Source organism: Colossoma macropomum, unplaced genomic scaffold (assembly GCF_904425465.1).
Source record: "Colossoma macropomum unplaced genomic scaffold, Colossoma_macropomum, whole genome shotgun sequence".
NCBI classification, from domain to species: domain Eukaryota; kingdom Metazoa; phylum Chordata; class Actinopteri; order Characiformes; family Serrasalmidae; genus Colossoma; species Colossoma macropomum.
The window spans coordinates 33,191,683-33,204,305 of record NW_023494807.1 but is presented as its reverse complement, the minus strand read 5'-3'; the positions used below and the strand labels follow the sequence as shown (position 1 = coordinate 33,204,305).

At 40.8% G+C, this 12,623-nt stretch overlaps 1 pseudogene; it reads right to left on the bottom strand.

Annotated features, from left to right (window-relative positions):
* Window positions 1-1,257: 1,257 nt before the first annotated feature.
* Window positions 1,258-9,738, bottom strand: LOC118797355 (annotated as a pseudogene).
* Window positions 9,739-12,623: the final 2,885 nt, after the last annotated feature.

Here is a 12,623-nt window from a genome sequence, read left to right as displayed (position 1 = left end):
AAGAAGAGAAAAATAGAAGTGTTTACCATGTTCTATATAGAACCATGAACACTCAAAGAACCATTTGCATGCTTAAATGGTTCTTTGCATGGTGAAATCATTATTTAGATTGATGGAAAATGTGTTGTGTTGTACATGGTTGTATCTAGCACCAAAAAGTGTTTTCCAAAATTTTCCATCAATCTGAATAATCATTTCACCATGACGAACCAAGAGTACAGCGTAGCAAGCAGGTAGACAATGATACACTGTATCATGTTGCAGAGATAATATTTAGCTAATTAGTTTACTGATTGGGTACCCAGTCTTTTTTATTCATTTATTGTGGCTAATTATAATGAATATTTTAGTTAGTCATATAGTTGTGTTTTGGTTGTTCTTTAGTTCTACACAGTTAATCATCTCCTTATATGGGCTTGTTTATCAAAACAAAAAACTATAAACAGTTCTCTTTTATATATGATAATTATCATAATGTAATATGTTCATGATATGTAAAATATAATGTTGGTCCTATAAAAAATATACATCATAGCAATGCACTTAAATAATTATAACAAAAACAAACAAATATAATGTCTAAAAACAGTTTTTAAAAGAAATCAATTTAGAGCAGCATGTTAATTACTTTATACTGGCAACAAAATAAATGTACGTATAAAAGTTTATAAAAGTGTATATATATGTATAGAAGTTACATTTTTCTATTTTTCTTAACTTACTAAATACTATCAATAATATCAAATACATTATACCAGTCTTAACAATTATAATCCTGCAGGCTCATGACTACATTAAATATTCAGTATACTTGTGGATATGCAAAACTCATTAGGTTTCCCTTCATCATCATCCACTTTTAAAATCATTTTTATAACTGAAACAAAATAAAAGAACACTGAAAATGAACCTAGGAAATACTGCCATCTTGTGTTAAACACAAAAAATAACAACCTATTTGACTACATGCTAACTCAACTCCCTAACCTGTTCGCTTGTAGCTACAGCTCACAACAATAACAGTGAAGTTATTACAGTACAAATAACATTATGAAATGCACTTCAGCTTTCTTGCAATGAGTATGGCAACCACATCATATAGTTTCTTTTGTAATTTGGTCATTTGTCTAAAGGAAACAAATTAAAACTAGCACAGCCTCAAAGGGCTCCGACAAGTGTCTGAATAGCTCATACTGATAGTAAAGGCTTCTATGTGTTGGTCTCCAAGGCATATCAATGTAGAAGATTACTTGGCCAAAATCCTCCAAGAAAATTGTATATGCAATGCATGTACTTTAATAATTTATAATTTACAGTTTTGAGTCAACATGAATAGCAATAAATGGATCTTCTTCTGAGTTGCTGATGTTGAAATAGGCACATCCGTCTCCTCCAACCTGCACCTGCTTTCCAGTGCATCAACTTCCCTCTTTCTGGCCAGAGATCACATCACAGTAGGTTCCTCCAGGCAAACCAGTGTCCAGAGTTGCATTCAGGGTCCTGAAATTAACCACTGTAATTCATACAATGAAATCACTTATTTAGGTTTTTAGTATTTTACTGTGTGAATGTGTTGTCTTACCAGTCATCATTATTGATGATAAAACCACGGCTGCCACAGCCGAAAGCAATCTGGTTACTGCTGTTGTCCCACCAGTTGGATAAAGGCTCTCCATTGACCACATTTCGTAAAATCACCATGTTTCTGTTGAGAATGTGTAATTGTTAGTTATCTTTAGAAGTTTAAAGCCCTATTCAGATGGGATTAGTTCTCCATGGGGAGGTCATCATTAGCATCGCCATTAACTGGGAATTCACAGCAAACAGTCAACATCACCACATAAAATCAAACTTTTCTCTGTAACTTTTGAATGTTCGGAGTTGTACTCATAAGACAGTACAGTAAGGTTACATACCTGGTTGATTTTAGCCACAGGGGACAATTAGGCTGAAATCAGGTTCTTATTCACTGGTTTCTTGTTAGAATTTTACCGTTCCACCTTAAATGGTACAGCAGTTACATTCTGGCACCTCAGAGACTATAATAATAACTGCTGCATGATGTAAGGTGGAACAGGAAAATGCGAACAAGAAGCTGGTGAATAGAAAGCTGACTTCAGCTTTGTCACAGAACACAACTAAGCACTTCTTTGAGCCTCCATGCTTAATATGCAGGATATGGTGCCATTTTACTGACATGTCGATTTATACTGGATTAATACAACTTGAGCTTATTTTTTGGGCTTGTTTTACAGAAGGTGCTGGAATCTGTACTGATGCAGGAGTGCGCAGTCAGTAAAAAAGAAGGTATGGCAAATTTGGATGGGACTAAAATCACTGAGAAAGACAGTAACAATTAAATTTTCCACCTCCTCATGTAAAGCAAATCCTGTCTAAATAGGGCTTAAGTCAGCTGGTAGTGGGAAACTATTCTAGAACAGTTTTGAACAGAAGGCACTCACCTAATCTGACGCCATCTATGCTCACAGACCCAGCAATCTCCACATGTACCATCTGGATTGATGGGCACAGGCTTAGTTGTGCTATCGCCATATCTGGGTGGTCCCATCCAGTCATTCTGATCCTGAGAAAGCAAAAAGTGTCAACAATATCAGAACAAAAAAATCTAAAATAAACAATGAGGAAAAATACTTGTGCAGCCTACTTGTCTGTTAACAATGTTGCAGTCCCAGTGGTAACTGGACATCACTCTGGTAACTCCATAGGGGTGGGCCAACATCAGACCAACAGCCGTCTTATAAAGCCTTGAGAGAAGGAAATGTTTGCATTGTACAAAATTATGTAAAATTCCCTACAGTTACTTACAGTGGTTACAATAGAATAGACAGTTGCTAGTATCACTGATTTTAGAATGTTGTAAAGTATTTGCTGTAAAACATTTCTAATACCTGGCATCTCAGAATGTGAGAGTGGATGAACATCCTGGTACAATGCCTCTTTGAGTTTCATGGTGGTCGATTAACACATGGGCCTTACCAGAGGGCATCAAACCCCAGCCCTCACCCCAGTTAGTGGAATGAAGGATCAAGGTGGTTAGATAAACTTAACAAATGCAAGATATTATGAGACGTGAATGACAGAAAACACTTGCTAATTTGGAAAAACAGTCATTGCATTAACTTACACCAAGTAGCTCAGTCTTTCTCCGTTCCATTTGCGTATAACGGTTCCCAGCCTGACAGCATACTTTTACTCAGTCACCCTTCTCAGTCCATTGTATTCAGAGGATGTGATTGGCTCACCACCAAGATCAATGACCTTAAACAATTTTCCAGTTACGGTAATATTGAGGTTGAAAAGCTTTGATGGAAATACATGAAATATGTAACTGTAAAAATGAGAAAAACAACCTTTTGGTAGAAGAAGGGTTTGGAGCCAGCAGAGAACCATTTGGTGTTGAGATTATTGAGACGTCCATAAACTGCGCTAAGATCACCAGGCCACATGTGCTTGCAGGCATCCACTTTGAACCCAGCAACACCCACGTCGATAAGCTTGTTCATGTACTCGGCCACTACACTGCGCACATAGTCCTTCTCCAAGGCCAGGTCCAGAAGACCGACCAGATGACAGTTTCTCACCTGTTGTCAGTTGTTGAAAAATCAAAATACATGCCGATTACACGTTTACAATCAAGGTGCAAAATACAGGGGGTCAAGAGGTGTCTATGACCCTCTAATTAACCTCTGACTCTTTTAAAGTCACAATATCAAAATTCTGGGGGAGTCTCTGAAAATATTATTATGTTATGCTTTTAGCGTAAAATAGACACTCAGATACAAGTTCAGGGAAAACTCGTTGTTTAGCTGCTTCACCCACAATCAGCAAGCTTCTGTCTGTAGTAGTCTTAAATAACTAGAGCTGCAGCACTGCTCTGCCTCAGGGTGGTGCTGTAACAATCTGGTTTACCCAGTTTGTCCTTCATAGCCTAGCAACTGTAACTATGGCGATGGCAAGATGGCGCCGCAGACGGCGACACTGGTTGGGAGCTCCATCGTGTTTTGCTTGTTTTTGTTTGTTTGTACTGTTATATGTGAACCAGTCTCACTCACATACAGCGCAGAAGATCTGCTGAACATCAGGCAGACCATGCCACAAGGCATTTTTCCTGACTTTTCACTTTCGGACTGTTTTTTGGACATTTTGGTGAGCGGAGCAGCTGCTCTCCACAGCAGGCGGAGGCGCAGGGGGACACGCAGACACGGGAAGCACGCTTGAGGGCTGGTTAAACTCCGACAGCACGGACTTCGCACACCACTCCTCAGCATTACACATGGCGAATCTTCGCTCCTTAGGGAATAAATTGGACGAGCTTTCCCTTCTAAACAGAACTAACAAGGACTTTTCTCTCTCTGCTGTGCTGTGCTTCACTGAGCCTTGGCTCACTGAGTCGACCCCGGACAGCGCGTTCCAGCTCCACGGCTTTAACATCTACAGAACGGACCGCTCCATGGAGCTCTCGGGCAAGAAGAAAGGCGGCAGAATCTGCTTTTACATCAACCACGGCTGGTGTACAGATGTCAAAGTGTTAACGAAAACAGGCAGCCCTAACCTGGAAACACTTTTTATAAACTGCAAACCATTTTATTGTCCGAGGGAATTTTCATCTATTGTACTCGCAGGAATCTATATTCCACCCCAGGCGTGCATGCACAAGGTGCTGCAAGCTCTCCCAGACCAGATCACCAGCACGGAGCTCAAACACACAGACTCTGTTTTTATTATTTTAGGGGACTTCAACAGAGCGCAACTCACCAGCGAACTGCCTAAATACAGACAGCATGTTACCTGCCCCACCAGGGAGAGTAATATTTTGGATCACTGCTACACTGTGTTAAAGGGGGCCTATCACTCTGTTCCCCGTGCTGCTCTGGGCCTCTCAGATCACTCGCTAATCCACCTCCTTCCAATCTATAGGCAGAAGCTCAAGTGTGCCAAACCTGTAGTCAGCTCTGTGAAGAAGTGGACCACTGAGGCTAAAGAAAGGCTTCAGGACTGCATGGACTTAACAGATTGGAATGTGTTTGAGGACGCTACAGGCAGCCTGGATTAATATACGGATACTGTGACATCCTACATTAGTTTTTGTGAAGACACCTGTGTTCCCACCAGGGCTCGCATTAAATATAACAATGACAAGCCCTGGTTTAATGCCAGACTGAAACAGTTGCGCCAGTCTAAAGAAGCAGCGTATAGGAGCGGAGATCGGGTTCTGTACAATCAGGCAAGGAACACACTCAACAAAGAAATCAGAGCTGCAAAAAAGAGCTACTCAAACAAGCTGAGCAGTATGATGTCCACAAAGGAGCCATCAGCCATCTGGAAGTTCCTGCAGAACATCACCAGCTACAAAAGAACACCCCCCCCCCAAAAACAATGGGTGATTGTCAGATGGCTGATGAACTTAACACCTTTTACTACAGGTTTGAAAAGCCCAGCTCATTCAGCAACACACCCATTCAGCATAGATTCACACCCTCCTGTCATTCAGCCACCTATTCAGCCCGCCCTGAAGATCTGCAAGAAGGACGTGCATCGACTCTTCAGGAGACAAAAAGTGAGGAAAGCACCAAGACCAGATGGTGTATCACCCTCCTGTCTGAGGGCCTGCGCCGACCAGCTTGCGCCAGTCTTTACAGAGCTCTCTATTAAATCACTGGAGCTGTGTGTTGTACCTTGCTTCTTCAAACGCTCTACCATAATACCAGTTCCCAAGAAAGCAACCATCACAGGATTGAATGACCACAGACACATTGCTTTGACCTCTGTAGTCATGAAATCCTTTGAGAGACTGGTGCTCTCCCATCTGAAGAACATCACAGATCCTCTGCTAGACCCCTGCAGTTTGCATACCGGGCAAACAGGTCAGTGGACGACGCAGTGAACATGGGACTCCATCTCATTCTCCAACAGCTTGAACACCCAGAAACTTATGCAAGAATTCTGTTCTTGGACTTCAGCTCAGCCTTTAATACGATCATACCAGGACAGCTACACAACAAACTACTCCAACTCAGTGTGCCAACCGCCACCTGCCAGTGGATCACCAACTTCCTCACTGGCAGAGAGCAGCAGGTGAGGTTGGTAAAAGTTCACCTCAAACATCCAGATCATCAGTACGCTCCACAGGGTTGTGTAGTCTCACCATTGCTCTTCTTACTGTACACGAACGACTGTACCTCCACGGACCCCTCAGTCAAAATCTTTAAGTATGCAGATGACACTACAGTCATTGGTCTCATCCCAGATGGGTGGTTGATCAGGTGGTCCTTTGGAGCAGCTACAACAACCTGGTGCTGAATACAGCGAAAACAGTGGAGATGACAGTGGACTTCAGGAGGAGCCCTCCAACCCTGCCAGCACTCACCATCCTGGACAGAACTGTGGTGGCAGTAGGGTCCTGCAAGTTTCTGTGTAGAACAATTACCAGGGACCTGAAGTGGGACAGCAACATCAGCTCCATCACCAAGAGAGCCCAGCAGAGGATGTGCTTCCTGCATCAGCTGAGGAAGTTGAGCTGGATGGTTGAGCTGATGGTGCGGTTCTACACAGCCATCATAGAGTCTCACATCACCATGTCCATCACAGTGTGGGGCAGCTCAGCCACCAAGCATGACCTCCACAGACTGCAGCGCATCATCAGGTCTGCAGAGAGGACAATTGGGGTTAAGTTGCCCACATTGCTGGAACTGCATGCCTCCAGAACCAGGAAGCGTGCAGAGAAGATCTCCACTGACTCGTCCCACCCCGGACACCACCTGTTCCAGCTCCTTCCCTCAGGCCGGTGCTTCAGCCAGATGAGAATCAGGACATCCAGGCTACAAAGGAGCTTCTTCCCACAAGTCATCACTCTCTTGAACAGTTAAAATATTACACATTAAAATATTCCAGCTTCTAAACTGCACTTCATAAATACTGGTATATAGTATCAAACTCAACAGTCCATCCTCTGAAACTACCATCTCAGACCAGTGTTTATTCTAGCATCTTACTTACCTGCCTTATTACCCCACTTATCGGACTGTTACCTCACTTACCTGCCTTATTACCCCACTTATCTGACTGTTACCTCATTGATCCCTTTCTTTGCCACTATACACCCCTTTAACTGCTGTTGCACTCAGCACTTTAACTTTAGACCTATACTTTGCACAATGTAAAGGTTACAGGTATGACTGTGTGTGTGTATGTATGTATGAGTGAGTGATGGTAGGAATGCATGTTTATTTTATTTTTTTGGATTGTATTTTATTCTATTTTATTGTATTTCATTCTATTCTATTTTATATATTTATATTTATTTTATTTTATTTTATTCACTACATGCAAATGTCTGTCTAATACTGTGCACTGTGCGCTCCTGTAACCAAAACCAAATTCCTTGTATGTGTAAGCATACCTGGCCAATAAAGCTTGATTCTGATTATGATTCTGATTCTCTGCCCAAGATGCCTCTAAAACCCTTTACAACGTGCAATAGCATATTTGAAAACCTGCCCAATTTATGAAGACATAGGTGGAAAGAGTGAACTGTTCTTTATTTCTCAAACTGAATCCAGAATAATAATTTGCTGCCATTGAATCATCAACAGTGCTATAGTGAGTAAGTTAGCAGCCAGCTAACACCAGAGTTGCCAGCCAACATGTAACCAACTCCCCCAAACCCCAACTACCAGGGGTTGTCCCACACCCTGGTTACTGTATGCGACTTGTTTGTTTACTTGCTTGGTTAATATCTTGGTAGTTCTCGATGTTGCCACTGCTGGTGTATCATTTTCCATCATTGAAGTCCCAGCCTGAGTAAGGAACTGAAGGGAAGTCTTTCGTGTTGGCATTGAAATATGTGCCACAGCTGGAGTGTGTACCCGCTCCACCACCAGCTCCACACATGTGGTTGATCACAGCATCCACATAGATGTTCACCTACAAAATAAATGTTCAGAGTTTTGTTATCATTTTAACCACTCTGGTTGCTTAATTGGTGAGTTAATGACTGGGAGAACAAAGACATCCAGTTTTTACCCCAACATTGATGCATCTGATGATCATGTCCCTCAGCTCGTTCTCATTTCCTGATCCGGAGCACAGATTGTAGCTGATTGGCTGATATCTCTGCCACCAAGCATGTGGAGGGTTGGTGACAACAGTGTTCTCACTTAGAGGGGAGATCTGCAAGATGGAATTACATTGTTTAACCTACTGAACAGTGTTATCATATGACATACTATTCACAGATATGGTAGAACAGGAGCAGGAAATTCTGATTCTGGAAGGCAAGAGTTCTGCACAGTTTGGCAATTTTCCTACTCAGCCAGATTCATCTCATTAGTTATTTAGCATTCAGGTTTAACAGGTTTAGCACGTGTGTTAATGCAGAAAAATCACCAAACTGTGCTGGTCTTTGGCCCCTTCCAGATTGGAGTTTTCCAGCCTTACCATAGAACATCTGAATATGTTTGTCATCTAAACAAAACCAAAATAACTGCAAAATCTACTTTCTATATATTTACACATACCTGAACTCCACCATAGCCATTGGGTGCCAGATACACTATATTGCCAAAAGTATTAGCTCGTCTGCCTTCACATGCATATCAACTTGAATGACATCCCATTCTTAATCCATAGGGTTTGATATGAAGTTGGCCCACCCTTTGCAGCTATAACAACTTCAACTCTTCTCGGAAGGCTTTCCACAAGGTTTAGGAGTGTGTTTATGGGAATTTTTGACCTTCTTCCAGAAGTGCATTTGTGAGGTCAGACACTGATGTTGGACAAGAAGGCCTGGCTCGCAGTCTCCAATCCAATTCATCCCAAATGTGTTCTGTTGGGTTGAGGTCAGGACTCTGTGCAGGCCAGTCAAATTCTTCCACACCAAACTCGCTCATCCATGTCTTTATGGACATTGCTTAGTGCACTGGTGCGCAGTCATGTTGGAACAGGAAGGGCCTATCCCCAGACTGTTCCCACAAAGTTGGGAGCATGAAATTGTCCAAAATCTCTTGGTGTTGAAGCATTAAGAGCTCCTTTCACTGGAACTAAGGGGCCGAGCCCACCTCCTGAAAAGCAACCCCACACCATAATCCCCCTCCACCCAACTTTACACTTGGCACAATGCAGTCAGACATATACCGTTCTCCTGGCAACCGCCAAACCCTGACTCGTCCATCGGATTGCCAGATGGAGAAGCGTGATTCGTCACTCCAGAGAACATGTCTCCACTGCTTCAGAGTCCAGTGGCGGCGCGTTACACCACTGCATTCGACGCTTTGCATTGCGCTTGGTGATGTAAGGCTTGAATTGTAATGTAAGGCTGCTCGGCTATGGAAACCCTTTCCATGAAGCTCTCTATGCACTGTTCTTGAGCTAATCAGAAGGCCACTGACAGTTGTGGAATATTTAGTAGCGAGGAAATTTCACGATTGGACTTATTGCACAGGTGGCATCCTATCACAGTACCACACTGGAATTCACTGATCTCCTGAGAGCGACCCATTCTTTCACACATGTTTGTAGAAGGATTGGAACACCTGAATTTAATTATTTGAATGGGTGAGTGAATACTTTTGGCAATATAGTGTATTTCTCACACTCTTCTGCAATATCAGCCCAGCGCCATTCAAACAGGGGGACGATGGAAGTTCTTCCATATTTCATATGAGGGTTGAACTGAGCAAAGCTCAGCCCAAGCAGTGCTGCCGAAATGAGAAGCTTCATCCTTATCTGGTTGAGAAGTAGATCACTCGAACGATCAGCTCCAGTATATATACACCATGTTACTGTCACAGTACCCACCCAGGATGTCTCCTGATAGAGAAGTTAATCTTCTAACTGTAATATGTCCAAATAAGACACCTGCTAATCAACATTTCTTTCTCACATGAAAACACCTCAGACTTTTTCAGTAGGAAATGCCTTCCGTGGTGTGAATTCTATAAAAGATAATTATAAAACAATAAAAGATGAATTTTTCCTTATGTCCCACAGTGATAATCCTGTGCAATGTGGTTATCCTAAATGTGTAACCTTATCTGATTTTTGCATAATTTTTAAATGGATATGTGCAACCATCTCCTACAATCTATGTCTCACAAACGTACATTCCACACTATAGTTTTGCTTTCTTATTTTGTTTAGGAGTGCATTCTGATCCTGTTTCCTATTTCCTCTTTATTTTATGCCTCAGAGGAGTTTCTTCAAATTAAAGTAAACGACCAGAAACCCTAGGCTATAATCATGAAATAGCTTTCTTATGTGCGGAGGCCATCAAAGTTATAATAGTTATAAGTTTCTGCACTGTCATTTTGAGATCACAAGATCATGACTCTTGTGATCTCAAGATAAAACTTGTTGTTTTCTTGATAGTACAACTAATTTTTCTCTTGATCTCAAGATTATCAAAATGAGCAAGTTATCTCAAAGAAACACCTGTTGTTTTGTCGAAATCACAAGACATAAGATAATAAGATGTGACCTGGAGAAAAAAAAAAACATTTGTTATCTTGAGATCACAAGACAAATAATTTATGATCTCTGAGTAACAGTCTAGAAAATTTGCCTCTCTGGACTTTTATGCTACTGAATAATAAGCATAAATAATCACATTAATGAAATATGAACATATAAATTAAATAACAAAAATTTACAACCAGTTAGCCCCACATTAAAAATTAATCTGCATGTGAATGCCAATTTTTAGCATTAAAATTTCTTTCTTTTTATTAACTTTACATTCTGCACCAGTTGCTCCCTTATCCTGGTCCTGGTGTACCCCTTTCTTACAAATAATAAAAATGTATTTACCATTACACATCCATTTTAAATTCATGACAATTCACTTATACGTTGATACTGTTTTTTTGTAAGCTGGACAAATGTGCAGTTGAGGCGTTCTCGAGGACCAAGACTGGAAAACACTTTAAGAAAATGTATGACTGTTGAAATGCATGATGAGTTCAGCTTTTCATATTCTGGTCTTGATCACGTTGTAAATGAAATTGTGTATTACTGAGCTTATTCTACTATACAAACAATTTATCACAGTAGTTTTTAGAAATGGTTGCCATAAAACTGGACACAATAAAATTGGTATCAGTTTCATGATTCGCATGTGACCAAGTGAGATTGTTTTAGCCGGAGATTTGCAATTCCAGATCAGAGTCATGAGCAGTTGCTGATGTCAATTCCTTTTTTTCAATATAAAAAATATTTGCTTTTTATAATAATAGCGCTTGCATTTGCTCCAAACTACCTTCAAACATTGTCACACTTATACACCAGCAACTGAACCACAAATGAACTTATCATTTAATTGGTCCTTTGAGGGTCCTGACCACAGATGGACTTCAGTCTGTAATTGGAGAATTACAAAGTGCTCCTATATGGTAAATGGAGCTGATAAAATGGACAACAAATGTCCAAAAAAGGAGGTGGACTTGCAATTCAGAGCCAATCACATTATAATATATCAACGTATTTTATTATCAACTTCTCACCTACTGTCACCTTTAAAAACACATACAACCCCATTTCCAAAAAAAGGTTGGGATGCTGTGAAGAATGTAAATAAAAATAGAATGCAATGATATGCAAATCATATAAATCATATTTTTAAAGGAAAATACTACAAAGACATCATATCAAATGTTGAAACTGGAAAATGTTATTGTTTTTTGAAAAATATATGCCTGTTTTGAATTTGATGCGAACAACATGTTCCAAAAAAGTTGGGATGGTGGCATGTTTACCACTGTGTTTCATCACCTCTTCTTTTATCAACACATTGTAAGCGTTTGGGAACTGAGGAGACACTGCTGTAGTTTTGAAAGTGAAATGTTTTCTCATTCTTGTTTGATGTAGGATTTCGGGGACTCATTTGTTGTATTTTTCATTTCATAATGTGCCAAATGTTATCAGTGGTGACAGGTCTGGACTGCAGGCAGGTCAGTTTAGCAACCAGTCTCTTTTAATACTGAGCAATGCTGTTGTAATACATGCAGAATGTGGTTTGACATTGTCTTGCTGAATTAATCAAGGCTTTCCCTGAAAAAGACGTTGTCTGGATGGCAGCATATGTTGCCAAAACCTGTATATATCATTCAGCATTAATGGTGCATTCACTGATGTTCAGGCCACCTATGCCATGTGCACTAATGCACCCCTATACCATCATGAATACTGGCTTTTGAACTGTGCACTGATAACAAGCTGAGTGGTCTTTAGCCTGAAGGACACAGTGTCCATGATTTCCAAAAAGAATTTCAAATGTAGATTCATCCGACCACAGGACACTTTTCCACTTCCCCTCAGTCCGTTTTAAAAGAGCTCGGGCCAAAAAGAAGGTGGCAGCATTTCTGGATCCTGTTTATATATGGTTTTTCCTTTGAATCGTAGAGTTTTAACTTGCATTTGTGGATGCAGTGATGAACTGTTTATACAGACATTGGTTTTCAGAAGTGTTTCTGAGCTCATGCAGTGATTTCCACTATAGAATCTTGTCTGTTTTTAATGCAGTGCCACCTGAGGCCCCGAAGATCATGGCCACAGCCTTGTCCCTTACATACAGAGATTTCTCCAGATTAATAATGTTATTATGTACCATA